This window comes from Adiantum capillus-veneris, chromosome 22 (assembly GCF_014529385.1).
Source record: "Adiantum capillus-veneris isolate H3 chromosome 22, ASM1452938v2, whole genome shotgun sequence".
NCBI classification, from domain to species: domain Eukaryota; kingdom Viridiplantae; phylum Streptophyta; class Polypodiopsida; order Polypodiales; family Pteridaceae; genus Adiantum; species Adiantum capillus-veneris.
Genome location: NC_140952.1, coordinates 94,663,557 through 94,683,411, shown reverse-complemented (window position 1 = coordinate 94,683,411; position 19,855 = coordinate 94,663,557). Strand labels below are relative to the sequence as shown.

At 43.4% G+C, this 19,855-nt stretch overlaps 1 pseudogene; it reads left to right on the top strand.

Moving 5' to 3' along the window:
• The first annotated feature begins 17,069 nt into the window (after positions 1 to 17,069).
• Positions 17,070 to 17,696, top strand: LOC147429820 (secreted RxLR effector protein 161 pseudogene; annotated as a pseudogene).
• The last annotated feature ends 2,159 nt before the right edge of the window (positions 17,697 to 19,855 follow it).

Below are 19,855 nucleotides of genomic sequence, written 5' to 3'. Positions count from 1 at the left end.
GGACACCCCCCCCCCCCGGCGGCCGGTTCGGGAACCTCCCCAACGAGGAGCCGAGGGAACCCCGCCGCGGTCCGCCGGTGCACCCCCCCGTCCCGAGAACCCCACGGCTCGCAAGTGGCCCCCCCCCCCCCGGTCCGGGAACCCCCTCGCGGCCCGCCGATGCACCCCCCGTCCTGAGAACCCCACGGCTCGCCGATGCCCCACCACGGTCCGGGAACCCCGCCGCACGGGGAGCTAGGGAACCCCTTGCGGCCCGCCGGTGCACCCCCGTCCCGAGAACCCCATGTCTCCCCATTGCCCCCCCCCCCCCCCCCCACCACGGTCCTCCGGTGCACCCTTGCACCCACGTCTCCCCATTGCGCTCCCCCCCCTCCCGCGGTCAGGCGGTGCACCCCCGGGAACCCCACATCGCCCCCCGCGTCTCGGTCGCCCCCCACCGGTCCAGGAACCCCCCGCGGTCCGCTGGTGCACCCACCCCCATCCCAAGAAACCCCCCCCCCCCCCCCCCCCCCCCCCCCCCCCTCTCGGTCCATCAGTGCACCCCCGTCTCGAGAACCCAACGGCTCCCCCCTCGGGGAACCCCCCACGGTCTGCTGGCTCCCCCCACCGGTCCGGGGACCCTCCCCCACCCCCCATCGGCAGCCCCCCCCAAACCCACCACCGCCCCGCCGTTGGAACCCCACATTCCCCCGAGACCGTCTCGGTCACCCCCCACGGGGAGCCGGGGAACCCCCCACGGTTTGACAGTGCACCCCCCGGGAACCCCACACTCCCCCGTCTCGGTCGCCCCCCACCGGCCTAGGACCCCCCCCCCCCCCCCCCCCCCCCCCCCCCCCCCCCCAACACACAAACAAACCGAGAATTTTCACTCAGTGGGACTTCTATCACTAAGTGACTGACTCAGAATGAAGTATTACACTTCAAATGAGCATTCCTAGTGAAGAATCAACTTAGAGTCAAAGATTATAACTCAAAGAGGACCATTCCATGAAGAGATCAACTCAGAGTACCAAATTGCAACTCAAAAAACACTCTAACATGAGGAAAATAGCTGAGAGTGTAGGGTTGCACCTCAAACAACATCACTCATTGAAAGAATGCACTCAAAATGAACATCTAAGGGAAGTAGGCGCGGCCAATTTTGCATAAGGGGTTTAACAGGGGGAATAAATGGAGATCCGATGGTGTTTTGGGAAGGGAAAAGGAAGGGGGGAGGTGACAGGTGGAACATACATAGGAGACAGTTGCTTGCTTTCCTTGAATTTCTCGAAAGGAGATTTTGGAGATTGAAAACGGAATGATATTAAGCTGGCACGGATTTTTGTTGAACACGTTATCTCTCTCTCTCTCTCTCTCTCTCTCTCTCTCTCTCTCTCTCTCTCTCTCTTCTCTCTCTCTCTCTCTCTCTCTTTGCCCTCGCAATTTGACCAAAGCTCGCGCTGTCCCACACACCTGGCATCTCCATTAGGACTGCTTTCCCCTTGCTAGACCACACAATCTTGCCTTGCAGCGCTTGATGATACATCTCCTGCAACGCAATGGAGCAGACTGCGACAGTCCAGCATGGTAGGCAAGAATGTGAGCTTTGGTTTGGGGGCGGTGCAGTGGAGCAGGTAATGGAGACGGTCCGACTGACTGCAGGTTTGACTGACGTGAGAGAACTCAATATGCAGGCGGACAAGGAGATGCCCGGGCGGACAGAGAGAAAGGGAGATGTTGTCTGAGGGCAAAGATGCGCATTGATGGAAGGGGGGGAGCACACACACAAGAAGAGTCTCTCTCGGTCTCTCTCTCTCTCTCTCTCTCTCTCTCTCTCGCATTGCAGTCCGGACTTGAGCAAGACAACGACTTGAGGGAGCGTATGTCGTCAGATAAGGACGGTGGCGAGCTGAGGTTGCAGCGCGGGGCTGCAATGGTGGATGTGTCCAGGCAGAGATAGGCTGCCCCAAGGACTTTTCCTTCTAGATTTGCAAGATTCGCACAGAATCTTGGTGGCTAATTAATTAATAGAACTTGAAAGTAGACCCAGTAGGAGTGTAGAGTTGCACCTCAAAGAACATCACTCATTGAAAGAATGCACTAAGAATGAAATAGCTTAGAGTGTACAAATGAACATAACTCATTGAAAGAATGCACTCAAGAATGAAAAGCTACAACTCATTAGGCATGCTACTCTACAGAAATTAACTCAATATCCACATATGCAGCTTAGAGCAAGTCCCTTAGATAAACCTTAAGCGCGTGTTCCATCATTTGCTGGAATGTTGTTGGTGCATTAGTCAAACCAAAGGGCATGACGCGATAAGCAAATATTCCCCATTCCGTCGCAAAAGCGGTTTTATGTTGATCATTTTCGTTAATGGACAATTGGTTATATCTCAAAAATCCATCAAGGAAGCTATAAGCTTTCTTTCCAGTTACCCGTTTGAGTACATGATCCATTATTGGCAGAGGAAAGCTGTCCCGTACGGTTGCAACGTTTATCTACTTCAAATTGACACATACACGAAGCTTGCCATTCTTGATTGGAAAAACTACAATGGGTGAAACCCATTCAGTATGTTCAATTTCATAAATGAATTCCGCTTCTAGTAGCTTGTCAATTTATTCCTTGGTCTTTCTCGTAAAGTTTTCATTGTACGTATATGGCCGTTGCTTGCGTGGTTCGGCATCGTCCTTCATGGGGATCGTATGTTGACAAATTTTTGGATCTACGCCCTTAAGGTCTCGGTAGCTCCATGCGAAAACATCTCGGTACTCTTTGAGAGCCTGGTTTTGCTAGATCCACTTTTTTTGCATCCTCAGGGCCTTCATACGATTCCCATGCATTTAAGGCTTTTTGCTCTTTGTGGTTGTTGAAGGACTATCTTGCGGTTCTCAATGGTGTAGAGTTTGAAATTAGACGGGGGAAAAAAAAGTCAGCTATGTCCATAGCTCAATCTATAGCGTTGGGAAGAACAAAGGATACCAGCAAAGAGACTTCCTCCAGAACAAAAGTGACCAAAACGGAGCGAAAAGAAGCCTACAAGGACTCCAAGTATAAAGCAGAATGGTGCCCCGGGACACAACTCACCGTCACTCATCACCTACTACGCTCCATGGCCACCCCGAGCGCGCCGAGTCCCATGAGACCCGAAAACGGCCCGAAAGAAGCCAAGCCCCTCGGCGGGAGGTAGTCTTGGGACTCACCCGAGGGGGGGATTGCTTCCCATCGTCACAAGAGGGGTTCGGGGAACTCATCGTCCCACCTCGCCCGTCCCTCGCTCCGCGGTCCGCCCCGTTCCGAGAGAGAGAGAGAGAGAGAGAGAGAGAGAGAGAGAGAGAGAGAGAGAGAGAGAGAGAGAGAGAGAGAGAGAGAGAGCGAGATGCGTACAGAAGCGCACTCATGCATCAAGGCATGTCAATTCTCTTCTGCATGATATGCTGTATTTCTTTGGTATTTATGTGTAGTACAAGGGGGTGGTAATGAGGCATGTTTGCAACATTTAAGGAAAAATAGCTAATGTTCACAAGCAAAATGGTGCATGTTCACAACCACTTACAGCCTAACCTTTGAGGGTTGACCCGTGTTGGGACCCAAGGTTGTGAGTTCAAATTGAGCTAGACCCCCTTGTATTGTATTGTGAAGGGGGGTGTGGTTTTTGAGGTCTCTTGCCCTCAACTTCCTTTTGGAGTGCCTTTGCCCTAAAAAATAAACAGATAAAAAGAATGTTTTATACATGTCAGAAAGCCATTGGGCAGGACAAATCCTCTAGAAAATCAGGAGAGTAACTTCGTCTCGTCTTTCACGAACGCAAATTATAATCTGAGTGCAAATTACCCAAAAATTCTATCATTACACTATGGCATATGTGCCGTGCATATGGTTTTTTTGTTGTGTTCCATGTATTTCATGTAGTATACCATCTAACTGGTTTTTTATAAGTCCTCTTTTTTGGTTACTTGCCCTTTCCAGTTTTAGTGGTAATTTGTGTTTTTTGTTGCTCAATTTCAAGGCCAATGTGCACACAAGTATACATACACTATGACACATACGTATACAAATATTCACACACACACACACACACACTTGTGTAGTGAAGGTATCGGAGGGATTGGTCATTAAGCACACACTCGAGTGCAGCAAAGGTATCGTCCCGTCTCCCAAGTCTACTACTCAAATATCATTTTCTTTTTCATGTATGTCCCACATTTGATACGATGAGGTTAGTATACCTAAACCTATCTTTACCTCATGGATAGTATACCTTTTATGTATATCAAAAGCTAAGGCTCTCGCCTTGGCTTTTAATGTAAAACTAGTATGTGACCCGCGTGTTGCTGTGGCCAATTAGAAGGAGTATTATCAATTTTGTGTAACCCCCCCTCTCCCCTTCTTATAAAGGATAACATGTGTAAGTATTCTTTATGCATCCAATTCAAGGTAGTGAGAACTATATCTTAAATGCTTTATTATGTGTAATAATGCTTTGTGCACATTGACTTTTTGCAGTAATGCTTTAAATCACATTGACTTTATGCGACAATAGAAAGTGCATAGAGAATTAAATGAACATAACAACTATAGAGCATAACAACTATAACAACTATAGAGCATAAATTTAAAAGACTGAGAGTGAGAGAGAGAGAGAGAGAGAGAGAGAGAGAGAGAGAGAGAGAAAGGGAGACTAAAAGAAAAAAAACAATCCACTTCCATTACTGTAAGTAGTCATTGTAAGCATAACCTAATATTCGTCCCTAAAGAAGAAGTTTTTTGAAAGCCACTGAATCTTAACTAACAAAACAACTACAACTTCAAAATGATAGCCTTTGGGATGTTGCATTTGGTACTCGTAGAACCCATGGACCCATACAACGAACGCTCCTACCAAAACAACGATGCCCCTCATACAGGGTGTATAATACAATCCTCCAATTCTCATATCTATCTCTATAAGAGTATTCTGCGATGGTCGACAAGCAATCTCCGAGCTCGCGAACCCGTATGCGAGTTGAACCTGCATTACAATTCAAGCCACACTGAGATGAAGGTATCCTTGGAGTCCTCCGCAAAACTTATGCACTTCCATTAAAATGTTATTACAATAATAGTGATTCCTGCAAGCCAACTGGTTAATTACAATAAGTTCAATAACCAAAAAATATAAAAAAAGCATTGTGCTTCATTGATGTTCCTTACCTAACAACTTCAAAGCTTTCAATAATGTGTACTACATCATGCGTACTAAGTGGGCCTCTCCAACCAGGTGGATCTAAATGAGGAAATTGTTAGTTTGAACACCAAGCTGAAAATTTTACAAAGGATATACTTAGATCCTACCATAGATAAGAAATGGTGGATGATGAAGCATCTAGCTAAATGTAGATACTGTCCAATGCCTTCTTTGACGTGGCATCTATAAATACAATATTTCAAACCCATTCAAGAAACATCATAACATCAGATTTTCATGACAATCGAAGTGTATAGAGAATTGAATCAACATAGCAACTATAATATGTGATCCATATGTTGGTGCAAACCAAAAGAGTACATTATTAATACCATTGAAACTCTTAAATTTGTAACAAAATCTTAGTTCTCAATCACTCTAAACGTGCATAAAGAGCCGCACAAATCTACTCGTTTATATGTACATAAGCCACAAAATTTCAACATTTTCCACATAATGAGATGAAAAAACATGAAAAATATTGCACATATGGAACAACTTAAAACAGAGGCAACACTTAGTTTTGAGATTTTGATGCCTTTTTGGAAAAGAAATAACTCCAAATGCAATACCAATAATCCTTCAAACACCGAAAGATTTTATTTATGATTTATATTGTCCACTCCATGCAAAATGTCAAAACTTTTAGGAAACAAATAAAATAGTTAGTGACAAAGGATGCTTTGGTGGAGTTTCAATTGGTAATATATATAATTATAATAATAACATCCAAATTTCCTACACTATCATACATCGATGACCCTTTTGTAAAAACAATCCCACAAACTCTATCGTCTTGTTTGAACCTTCCACAGCTAGGATACATTATACATACTTTGTGGATACACATCACAACAAGGTCTCAATGGTCCTAATTGCAACCTTGAAGCTCACATAGCTAAGCATAGTGGTGATGATGGAAGCCTCTTGTCTAACAACATGCTACCTTATGTCCCCAAGCCACAAAGATAGTACCTTATATTGTTTTGACAAAAATATCATCTCAACCAAGGACTCAAAACTTAATTTAAGTATACTCTATGGCTTCATGCCATGTAGATCAAGCAACACAAGTATAAAACCAAACAAAACAACATGTTCACTAATTTATCCTACCAACGTAGTTCAAAGCAAGGTATACTTTAGTACATCAAGAAAGTGAATCAAATTAACACACAGAAGTATGTGCTTCAATTATTTCTAGTAGCCAAGGTTGAACATTCCTGTATGGCACGGCCATCAAAAGATCGAGCCATCTTTGTCATCAACACATTCAATCGATTCAGGTGGACCTTGAGCCGGGTTACCTCTCCTTCCAGAGCAAGGACGTGGTCCTTCGATGCATCAATTTGGATCTGGATTTCCCTATTGGGCATGTGTGAGCTTTGCATTGATTCAAATTGTTGCTCCATGCGCACCGACATGTTGAATTGCTTCTCCTCAACCTGGGCGATTCCTCCATTGAAGCGTTGTGCACATAAACGCACCTCATTGCGAAGGTCTACAATTTGCTGGCCATTCGCTTGCTAAGTCACGTCCAAAATTGCTTTCAAGTGTCGTTCAAAGTCCAACTGCTTAGACTCACTACGGGTAAAGAATTCCCATAATGCAGCCATGAGTTCGTGATTCCCATCATTTACCATAGGATTAACAGAAGAGGATCCCACACATCGAGCACTTCTCGTTGCTTGAACATTGGCAAACCTTGGAGGACTAGACTCAATACCATCAGACTCAGTTTCAATGATGGCATTGTTATTAGTGTTTTCCATAGCTGTACCATTAAAAAGTACATCACAATGCATATAAAGCTGAATTATGTGTCAACTACCACAAAGGAAGCAGTCCCTTGCACAATATTACGAACATAACATCTTATCATACAAAAAAAACATAATCTACACAAAGCAAAAGAGGTGAAAGTTCAGGAAAAGACACAAAGAGACTTTAGAGTTTTCTTCATGCAATATGCATGATTTTCTCTCTTCCTTATTGCACATGTCTCTCTCTCTCTCTCTCTCTCTCTCTCTCTCACTCACTCACTCACTCACACACACACACACACACACACACTCAACATAGCAACCTATATATCCTCTCACAATTGTGAGGATCAATGCATAGAATTGTTATGCTTAAACAAAGATCTCTAAGATATTAACCTAATATATTGGATCCCTCAAACTCAAATAGCAAGTGGAGAACTCTACTCCATAGAATTACAAAGTCATAATAAACACCAAGACATTTAGAAATGTATCCATATCTTCAAAGAAAATTGCCTAAAATGGATCACAAACATGGCAAAGTTGTTGATATGTTTGTCATAGAAACAAACACAATCAAGAACAATATTGTGCCACAAATGATCTAAGAGGCAACATTAACGTAGCTTGCTTCATCATGCAATTGGCAATCATCTTGGAGTTTCTCCATTCCTAAATTAAGGACCGTTTTTCCATCCCAAGGTTGATTATCTCCTAGATTAACAAACAAAAGTAGTAAAAAGGGGAACTTTTTTTGGAATAATACAATTGAAGATCCAAACACAAAAATTTACACGTACAAGTTATTGTAGCTATGTATGGTATTGCCAAGCATGCAAGTTGTTTAGGCAAGTAGATTTGGTAGATCAACTCAGCAAACCTAGAAGTGACTCTGGAGGTACTCCCAATCATTGGAAATAGAGTTTCGTTCATATCTAGCAAACCACTGAGCATCATCTTCATCTTGGGAAGACACACAATCCTGATGGGGATCCCGTTCAGAGGCGACAACTACAGCACTAGCCGAAAGCTTTCCACAGCTATTAGTAGCAACATCAAGCGATACAATAGGCATTATTTCCTAGGAGACGGTTGCAATTCCATCCTTTAGTAAGTGATAATACTGCAAGGCAGATACCCCATAATAAACTCTCAACATGGCAGTAACGGCTAGATTAGATTTACTCGTCAAATTCGGGAGCTTTTTCAGGAAAGTCTAAAGAAGACCTTGATTGCCACATAGCTCAATTTGAGACTAGATGGCAGGCCTGAGGATTTTCCAAAATATATGATGTGCAAGCCAAAATGCGCCAGTTTGAGGAAACACTAGAGGGAAAAGCTATGCAATGGTTTAATAATTTTGTAGCACGACATTTTGCAGATTATGAGACATTGCGAATTGCAATTCTGAATCGGTTCTGGGCGGAAAAGACCACAAATAAGGTGCTGACAAAGCTTAAAGGTGTAAAGCAAAACAAGATGTTTGTGGAACACTTTGCACAGAAGCTCAATCGATATGTGCGAAGGCTCACTGTTCAGGAAAGGCCTACTGATGAGATGTTGGCAACATATTTTGTCAAAGGGTTGAGAAGGGAGTTGCAGAATGCAGTAGCAGGTGTTGATGTTGCAGGCAGAATAGATGCACTTATTAACACTGCAACTCGAGTGAAGAAAAGATTTGGTTTAACAAGTTCAGGGTCTAGAAGAAGGCGTTCTAAAGAGAGGAAGAAGAAAATGTTGAAGGAGAAACATCAGAAGAGGTCAAGTGATGACAATTTGAATGAGGATTCAGAGTCTGATTTGGATATGGAATCAAATATAGATTCAAGTTTGAGTAGTAAAGATAATTCAAGTGGAGATTTGGAATCTGAGGATGAGGAGGATACAAGGAAGAAAACCAAGAAGAAGTCAAGCAAGAAGACAAAGGAAAAGACTAAGAATGGGTCTGTTGAGAAGGCAGTGGAAAAGAAATTAAAAGAAATGGGGATTCAAAAGGAGTTCGGAATTAAGGTAGATCATTGTGAAATTTGTGTCAAGGATGGGCACAAGACTAAAGATTGATGGTATAATCCAAATTTTAGGGGAACCGTTCCTAAAAAAAATACAACAGAAGATACATCAAAACATGACACAGTCGCATGGGATTTTTTTTGAAAACCCTGGAACTGTAGAGGTCATGTGCTAATCAAGGATGGCAAAGGCCATAGCAGCCTTATTTAAACTGGAAACCATCTGGGAGACCATCATTTAGAGGAATTTATTTATCAAGGTGGAAGACCAAGATTTGGTGGATGGAAAAATTCTAGGCTAGCACGGGGAGGAAACTGGAATCAGCAGGGTGGTCCCAACAGCAGAATTGGGCCACTAATCAACATAATTGGCAGTCTAATCAGCAAAATTGGTAGCCACCACCTAATTGGAATTAGCAAGGCTGGGATCAGCAAAACTGGACTCCGCAGGGGTGGAATCAACCAAGACCTCAACCAAGACCTCCTCAACAATTAACGCAATTGCCTGCGCCACCTATGCAGTTAGGCGGAAGCAAGTAAACCTCCTCAAAGAAATTTGGTGAATGTGGAAATTTGTCATGAGCCCATAATAAGTGCGGTGATGGCGGAATAAGTACCTCCATGTGATTGTTCAAAGTGTGACAATCAGGATCTAGAAGTTCTAGCAGCGATCTAAAGCAAAGCGAAAGTCTCATCGATCCTGAGCTGTCGGGACTCATAGACAATGGGATGGCCTTCTTGATGTAGGATTCCCCCTATCCCTAGCGCGCAGGCATCTACAATCACGTCGAAAGCTTTTCCAAAATATGGAAGTTTGAGGACGAGCTCATTGGCTAAGATTTTCTTGAGATTGTTGAAGGCCTCGTCTCTCTTACTTGACCATGTGAAGGTTCTTCTTTCTTAGTGAGATCGGTGAGAGCCCGTGCAATGAGTGCATAGTTTTGGACAAAATTTCTGCACATACCCGAGGTGCCGGAGGTCTGGCATTTGGCATCCACACTAGAATAAAATTGGAGGTCATATCCTCAAAAGTGGACCCCCTCAATCAGTGGGATAGGATCCAATAGAAAGCCTCTCCATAGTGGTTGTGTATGTTGGGGGCTCACAAGCTCAAAGAACTAGAAACTGCCTCTCTTTGGGAGACATCCCATACCCTTTGTTGCTAGTAGGGGACTTCAACATGGTTGAAACTCTTGAGGACATGTTTCAGAAAAACAAGGTATAACCTTATATGGGAAAAAAAGGATGCATGGCTAGGACTCAAGGAGAAATAGGAGCTAATTGACCTGGGACATCTGGGTGACTTCACTTGGTAGAACCTTCTAGAGTGCACTGACGCTCCACATCATCGCATACATCACCATCTCCTCAATCTTCTCCCGAGATATCTCCCTAGTTTTCTCCCTGATTACATCTTCACCTAGCTTGTCTCTAGCCTATGTCATCGCTTACCTCATCATAGCTTCGTAGCGTACATCCTGACTTAGATAATCATAGACTACAATATCATCCCTTATGTATAAAGACATGTAGCTACATTTGTATCACAATGAGTATTCATTCAGTATCTTGTTCATTGTAGTCTTTTGTCCACTCTTGAGCTCTTGAGTCTTGTTCTTTACTTAGTTAGTGTTTTTTGGTTAGTATTTTCAGATTTAGTTAGTAGTCTTCACAGGGTATCACATCATAATTAGATGCCCGCTACTGCTGTCTTAATTACTTTCATTAACTTCTCTTGCCATCTTCTAGCCCCCTAGTAATCTCAAGATGGTCGACTCTTGTGCATCCCAACTCAACGCTTGATTCCACACCATCGACAAGGTTAACGGCTCCAACTATCAAGTATGGCAAAACCAAATCTGGGATTTGATTAGCCCTGAAGAAGCTCCTATGACGTCACCTGAAAGGCAAAGCAAGGAAAACACTGCAAGAATGGAGTTGATCTTGCACAGTGTTGATCGCCAAGTCCAAATGGTGTGCACGCTCATCACTGCTCGGGCCATTTGGCTCTTCTTCCAGAGCAATTACGAGCACATTGACCTCGTCTACCAAGTACTCTCCCTGATCAAGAGGCTGGTAAACACCAACATGCAAGAAGGACATTTTGCCTCCAAGTTCCTAGACGCTTGGCAGGTCCTTCTTGATGCGCTCATCATCTCTGCATTGGCCATCCTAGAGATGCTCCAGGCTATGTTTTTGCTGGCAGCCGGCCTGTCCTCATCGTGGCGGGCATTCATTACCACTCAAGCTTCTACTGTCGCACTTCAATCCCAACCCCTAGTATCCAAAATCCCTTAAGAAGAAGACCTTCGGGGTCAATCGTCGAAATTGCCATGATTGGAAAGTCCTCGAAGGCGCCCGTGGCTCCGGAGATAATCATCGCAACAATAGCAGCAACAACAACAACGGCAGGCAACAACTACTGCAACAGCGAATGCAATCACAACAACAATGGAGAGCCTCAACATTAATGCTCATCCGATTCCGACCTCAACCTCAACTATTGCCATCGACATGGTCATGATGAGTGGAATTGCCATCTCAAACGTGGACATCAATCTGACCGTGGAGGTATTTCTCTGCCTATCGTCAATTCAACACTGGAAACTTTCTAGAGCTAAAAAAGAACATCATCTCCATCAGCGAACTTACATCTACGAAGGGCCATCGAAGTGACATTCAGCAAAGAAGCTGGCTATCGATTCGATTCCTTGCCCAGGACACTTTCCTGTTCACACTCCATGCATGAAGGACTCCACCGATCCCTAGGCCTACACCTATCTAGCTCTGCCACAGAGCCAGTCCAATGAGGCCACGTGCACCGCATCAACAGTCAGCTGATTAAGCGTCCAGGATCCCTGCACCCAGCCGTCCAGTCATCCATAAGTCTCCGACCTTGATATTCCATAAAGGGATATCATAAACCAACCGGTAACTTGATGGCAAAGGCGTTGAAAATGTTATTTTGGCCATTAGAAATGTCCTTGGCTCTCAAATGAGCCCCACAACTCAATGCAATGTGCCTCAAGTTGCTACCCAACATGACTACTCACACATGTCCCTACCTAACCAGCACGCGAGATCCACATAGGCCACCTTCCAAACTCTCGCACATGGCTTCTCCTCATAATGAGGACCTATCATGAACCACTAGTGGTGCTTCACATGAGGGTTGAGCTTATCTAACATGCTTGTCATAGTCAAGGTCTCAGGGATGATTTGATTATGCAAATAAAGATATTTAGATTGCAATTGATGAAGAAAATTGAACTTGATTCTAATGCGTTGGGAGAACAGAATGCTGGGTCGCTGTCGAGATGGTGTCTTGGAGGACGTTAGGGATCACCCTATTTATCGAACTTTGTCTAGTTGGAGTTCCTTAAAAGCCAATCCCACTATTTACCAATAATGTGTTGAATTTCTTATTGTATGACTTTGGGAAGATAGTTAATTACTTATTAGATGGGCTTTTTTAAGGGCCTTTTCTTGGGCTTTTCAGCTGTACTCTCTTTCATTTTCTGATATACTAATGTTTTTATTTTATTTTAAAAATGGGTATATCTTTTCCGTACTAAGTGGTTATTTTGGTACAGCAATGTACTTATACCAGTCACTCACTAGTGTAGAAAGTCTTGACCCCATCTATGTAGAGAGACTTTCAGTGCCCACCAATGGACATTGTCGGCTTGCTTATTTCTTGGCTTGGCTGCCCGACTCTTAAATCTTTTGCTCCTACCCAAAGATAGTAGCGGCTTGACTTGTCGAGGTGGCTGGTGATTGTCGTTTTCTTAAAACAATGACCAAAATTGAGAGAAACTTTTTTTTTGTCAGTTGCTTTATTTCTTGAAAGTTTGTAAGCACCCAATAGGATACTAAGACTTTTCAAGGTGCTTCGTGCTGTGGTAGATCTTGCTTTTGGGTGTTTGGTTTGTAGCAATGGCCTTAGGCTTCCGCTATTGTGTTATGTGAATTAAATGTTGAAACCTTTCTTTTGGTGAAGGTCTATTACCATTAGGTTGCAAAGCTTTTGGTAGCCAAATTTGTGATTGTTCTTCATAATAGCCTTGTACTTTGATTAGGTTGTGTGGGACAACCCACTTATATTGTCTTCCTTGGATCCCGACTAAGTTATTTCTACCATTTTCCAACATCTAAGCTAGTGTTGCCTTAGGGATCCATGTCTTTGCAGATGTATCTTTTGCTATCTATTGTGTAATAGAAGCTAAAGTGCGAGTACACCTATTTTGTCTTTCCTTTGGTTGCTTCTTTTTTTGCTTCACTTTTCTAGTGGCCATTTATCTTATTGTAGGATTTGATGATGATGCCTTTGTTTGGGAGAGTACTTTGTAAGCTTTGATCTTTGGTTTTGATAACCAAACTTCCCAGTTTTCTTCATTGTATCCTTGTGCTTCTAATGAATTTTGTATAGAAAAATAACCTATTGAATTGATGCTTTGTGTAGCTTGGAATTCTAGCCATCTGTATTGGTCTCCATCACCTCGCTTTTGTGCTTGTACCATTTGTTCTAGCACTAGAACTTGTTGTGTCCTTTGTTTTTGAACTCTTGATGACGGGTGCTTTAGTTGATAAATCTTTTTGCCTTGTGTCCCTTTTGAGCTTTGTGGTTTTGTTGATGTCAATGCTTGGTTTAGCTTAGTGGTTTTCTTGAGTAGATCTCTTTGTGCCTTTGTTGAATTTGAACATTTTTAGGTGTTGGGTGTTGGAACAACTCCTTCCTCCACCACATTAGCAAGATTCTTGCGAGTGGTCTATGTAGGTCCGCTTCTTTGAGGCTATAGAGTGTTTGCCTTCTCTAGCATGGTTGTACCATTACCAAGCACTGGTGGCACGCCTATGACCAGCTCTTTGTCACCTGGGACTAGTAATAACAGCTTGGTTTGCCTCTTATAGCATTGAATTTGAGCTCTCAAACTTTGGCCTCCGTGGAGATGTCTTACCCGTTTAGTGCATGAAGGCAACTATGCCAAAGACCATAGGAACCGCCCGATTCGTCTCTCAAGCTCGGCATCCGCCAGCACGTCCTTGATTGGCATCTCCTTCTCCATGTGCATAAACGCAACATATCTGCTTCGCAGATCACTGTTAATCGTGGAGAAGAGAGAGCTCTAAACCTCGAAAAGCCTGTGTAAAAGGCTTCCTCGAAGGTCACCATGAAGTGAGCTGGTAGGAAGGTGACTCTTGAGTATAGTCCCATTAAGATTTGTTGAGATGGGGCCTTGACGAGGTTCCAGCATAACCCCTGGGTGCCTTCAAAGAACCTGGTCCACGGGTGGCCAGTCTGTTTGATATTGTCGAACACCTGTATAGCCGTCACTATCATCTTCGAGATCTTCACAAGCATGATGCATGTGAGATCCGGGACCCCCTTTAGCTGGTTGATGACCCCTGTGAGGGTCTCAACCATGTATCGCTCTGTTGGGGCGCGTCCTTGCTGTGGCTCTGGGAGCACGGGGTAGTTCACCCACGTGCTTCGGCTTGTGCTCTTCAGTCTCGCTGGAAAGTATCACAGTTCCTTCATCGCTTGAGTGGGAGAAGATGGGATCTATGCGCATCTCCTGGGGCGCTACTAGGTAGTGGAGTTTGTTCTTTGGGAATTTACCTAGCCAGCTGACCCTCCAGGTTGGCTGATTTTCTTGAATTTCTTCCACCGCGACGTCTTCTATGGGTACTTGCTCGTAGCCCCCTAATTCATTAGCTGGGCATCCGGGCAAGTACTTATTCTTCAATAACTGCACCTCTCTTTTGAGCAAGGGGTAGGGAAGGGTAGGCATATGATAATTTGTGTGGACGTCCTCCGCCTTAAGGTAGTGTCCTGTATTTAGCTCAAACCTCTTTAGGTTTTTGGCTTTTGGACCTCTATGGGTTCCAATATCTGAGCATCTCTAGCCCTAATTTAGCCGAGAAATGATGTATCAATGATGCAATTGATTTTGATGATAATTGTGGTGCCATGGACAAGAAGACCGAAGTGAAAAGCTATGGTGCTAGCTCAATCAACATTTCGATTGCTTCCCAGGTAGAAGAAATCACTAAAGGGGTGATGGAGAAAATGCAGCACCTATATGGTATGCCACAGAGTAGTGAGCCTAGAAGGGTGGATAGATCTTACGTATGTGGAAATTGTGGGGGTAATCACCCTACAAGCCATTGCCTTCCAAGGGCGCCGGGGGTACGTAGACCAGAACTTCGTCCATCATTGTGGTGTGACTTTGATAAGAAATGGGGAAACCACACTACGGAGAAATTTTATAATGAATTAGGTTCATGAGAGGTCAAATGATGGGAGGATTGCCCCACGTAGCACAAGAAGGTGAAAGACCTTCACTTGTTTTGGAAAGGCAACCACCATTACCAAAAACCACCCTAGTGAGATTGGTTGAACATGATGATGACAGAGGTCATGAACGTGCCTTAGTGCCAATAACTTCCTACGGTGAAGAAATATCGCATGAACCAAGTGACGATTAGGTTGATTGGTCCCGAACGCTTTATATAAGTTTACCAGAGGACCAATTCAACATGAAATTGAACATATTGATGTTCATAGCAGGACAAACAAGAATGCCGATGGTTCCTAAAAGAGCCTTGAATTTGCCTCTAGGCCCGTGCTATAACTATTCAGGTGATCACTTGATCAGCGATTTCCCCCACCCTAGACAACCACAACGACAATTATTCTAGCTTTGGCTAGGTATTGTTTGGATTGCAGAGTTAAGAATTTGGTGCAGGACTCTCCTCTAAATCTAGAGTGAAAGGACAAAGCCACGATGAACTCGGTGGAAACCATCATGCACATTGATCTCGTATGTGTCAAATCTGCTAATTTGGTAAAACTAACTTGATAGCTATGTAGGGTACATCCTCATGATCACATATATGCTCTTACTTTTTCAAAATGTCATGTTTTCATGAAGGACAAGCCTCAGATACTCCATGTCTTCGTCAGCACACATGATTATACGCAATACATCCAAACACCTTCAAATGTGTGTTTATTGGATATTCCCTTGAACAGAAGGGATATGGGTGTTACAATCCAGCAACTCATGAGTTGAGAGTAAGCAGAGATGTAGTGTTTAATGAGATGAGCAGTTGGTATGCTGCTCTGCTGAGAGAGCCATTAGGGCTACTATAAGTGAAAGTGTGGCTGCACAAGATGTAAGTCAGCAATCACAAACATTGAGTGGACCTGGTGAGTCCTCTAGTGGTGCAAAATCTGATAACTAGCCTTGGAGTGGTAGAACAAGAAGTCAAACAAATTATGTTGGCACAGAAAATGTATCTCGGAATGGCAAAGAGAAAGTGAATGAAGGCCTTGTGTTGCCTGACATATATGCAGGGCATTCTTGTGTGGATGGTGAGTACATTGGCTCAGACATGAGCCTTGATGATGAGCTTAGTATTCCCTCTATGAAGACGCCTGGTGTCAAAAAGGCATTGGAAAAAAGCTATGGATGAAAATATGAATGCATTGTATCATAATGAGACTTGTAAATTGGTTCCTTTGCCCAAAGGGAAGAAGTCTATTGGCTATAAATGGGTGTATAAGGTGAACCATGATAGTAATGGTAGAGAGAGCAGGTACAAGGCTTACTTGGTAGCCTAAGGCTATGCGCAGACTTATGGCATTAATTATGTGGAGACATTTGCTCCAGTTGCCAAGATGGCAACTGTGAGAGCTGTTATTGCAGTGGTTGTGACTAAAGGTTGGTATTTACATCAGACGGATGTAAAGAATGCATGGTGTCTTGTAAGAAGAAGAAGTGTACATGGATAAGCCACCTGGTTATGAAGATTCACGTCACTCTAAGTATGTATGCAGCCTTCAAAAAGCCTTGTATGGGTTGAAGCAATCCCCACGTGCATGGCACGATAAGATAGCCGAGTATCTTATCACCATCCGATTTCATATGGCTGATGCGGATCACTCTTTGTATGTGTGCAAGAGTGATAAAGGCATCGTGATCATCACAATTTATGTAGATGATCTCATTGTTGGGGGTGACAGTTTGGATGAGATTGATGAGCATGTCAAAGGCTTGTTGAAGAAGTAGTTTGATATGAAGGATTTGGGAGATCTGCACTACTTTCTGGGCATTGAGGTCATTCGCACGCATGAAGGAATTTGGCTGTCATACAGGCAGTATGTATTGGACATGCTATCCAAATATGGTATCGCTGATTGTAAGCCAATTCTGGTGCCATTAGATCAAAATGGCAAGATTAGTGCGGATGCAGGTTATGTGTTGAAGGATCCCACTATGTACAGGAAGATGGTCAGCAGTTTGATTTATGTTATGATTAATAGGCCAGATTTGAGCTACATAGCTGGCTTGGAGAGTCAGTTCATGCAGGTTCCGCGCAAACCACATCTTGATTGCATGAGGCGCACTTTGCGCTATTTGAGGGCCACGGCTCATTATGCATTGTTTTATGCAGCAGGTGTACGGTTGGAGTTATATGGTTACACAAATGCGGATTGGGCAGGTAGTATCTCAAATAGGAGATCTACGAGTGGTTATGTGTTTTCTTTTGGTAGTGCTAATGTTACATGGAGCAGCAAGAAGCAACCCAAAGTTGCTCTATCGAGCACAGAGGCTCAATATCGGGGAGCTGCAGTGGCAGCATGTGAGGTAGCTTGGTGGCACAAGCTACTTGCTGATTTGGGGTTGCATGTACAGGGTTAGGTTGTCATATATTGTGACAACCTTAGCAGTATTCAGCTGGCCAGAAATCTAGTGTACCATGCGAGGACAAAACACATTGAGGTACACTATCAATTTATCAGGGAGCGCGTCTTAGCAGGCAACATCGACTTGGTTTATGTCAACATAGAGGATCAGATAGCTGACATCTTCACGAAGGCATTGGGAGGTGAGAAGCTTCATCACATCAGGACTATGCTTGGAGTACATGATATGGAGTTGAGCTTGAGGGGGAGTGTTGAGATGTCAAGCTCAACATGAGTCGACACTCATTACATGCATGCATGACCGTTGAGGCATTCACTTCTCTGGCGAGTCAGGTAGCCGACACCGACATATCTTTTGCCAGAGATTCTACAACTTGACTACACCGACTAGTCCTACCTATCCTCCTCCTTCTAGAGTGTTCACATTATGGACCGCTTGTTCATACTCTAGTGTGAGAGTCTTTTGTGTTATCTTCTTTTGTAGACCTCTTGTGTGAAGAAGAAGAAGAAGAAGAGTAGTTTTCTAGCTTCTCACCTTGTGTACTCTATTCTAGGGTTGTGTGTGTGTGTGTGTGTGCTTGCAAGAGCACAAGCTCTCCTCCCCCCTGCATCTTTTCATGGAGTTCACCAAGGGCACTTTTCATCCCTCTAGGTTTTTTCCCCGTGAATATCCGGTGTGATAAGACACCTTATCTTTTTAGGTTAGAACACACATAGTTCACACATTGTAGCTATTGGAGATAGAACAATTGTTCAGTCTTGTAGATATCTCCAATAGCTATTGTAGCTATTGGAGATAGAACAATTGTTCAATCTTCTCTGTAGATCTCTCAGAGTGTGGAATATAGAAATCTTGTCTGTGCTTTGTCTCCATCTCTGTGTCTGCTTTCTCAGTTTCTCTTTTGTCTACAAAAGCTAACACACTTTAGACCTGTAGATCTGATACATCTGACCCTTATAGTGGACCTGAATGGTGTGATGTGTATTCCTTGGTATAACGATGGATGCATTTCAAATGTGCTCGACCTTGAGGAGGCTATTGGCTTCCAACTGATGGAGGAATCTGAACACAAGTCGAGACCTATTAGTATGTTTATGCAATCTATTATGATCTTTCTACAGGACCATGCCTATTTGTTTGCGGGAGCAGCAAACAAAGACAAAGTAAGCAAGGGCACATCAGCAACTAAAGACATGAAGAAGCCCACGGCTACCCTGCAACACAATTTTTGTAACCCCACCCATATTTAAATAAAGGGGCCAATGGCTTCCACTTTGTAAAAGGTATTTGAACTCACAAAACCTAAAGGCTTAAGTATAAAAGCCAAATGACTTTAATTTTGTAAGGACCTTTGTTTTTTAATATACTCTTGTTTAAGAGAAATAGAGAAGCTGCAAAACGTGAAGCTTTCCATAGCTTGTGAAGTGTCTTGTCGAGCTACATTTGGTACCTGCATTGATTGTAATTGTGTCATTAATGAAGTGTAAGTGTTTGTACATTGCTTTGCTACAGTTTAATGTCCAATTTTGCATGATTAGTGCCCGCTTTTGTTGCTTGTTAGTAAGATCAATAGAGTGATTTAGGGTATTAATCTTCCATTTTAAGTGTGCATAAATACATAGGAAGTATCTCCATACGTGTATAGTGCGATTGCACGTCCGAAAAACCCCTCTTTATGACATGGTCTGCAAGAGATCGCGATTTTTGAACATCTCAGAATCACATGATTGAGGGTTCGGTTGTGTTCCTCTATATCATATGAGTATGCTCAATGAGTTTCGTGTCAGTTGGACATCGATTGCTCATTGAAAAGCCTTGTGTGCGCACGTAGGAAGGGGTGTCTCGCGTGTGAGTACCCGTTTTTATTAGTGATTTTAAAGCACAGTTCAGGTTTTATAGCTAAATTGATAAAATTTTGTGGTTTTCTTAAAGCCAGTTTTTGTTTTAAAAAAATCAGCTAGTACATTTACATGTTAATGTCATTCTCTGTAAGCCCTGCTTTTGATATATGCTCAGATATACACATCTGTGAGTGCATGTATTTATGTATAGCTTTTGCATGCCCCACCATGGATATTTTTACACATGTAGGGGCGGTGTTCGTCCAACAAAGAGGGGGTTCTTTTAGTAGATCCACCTCCCCTTCCTTCTCC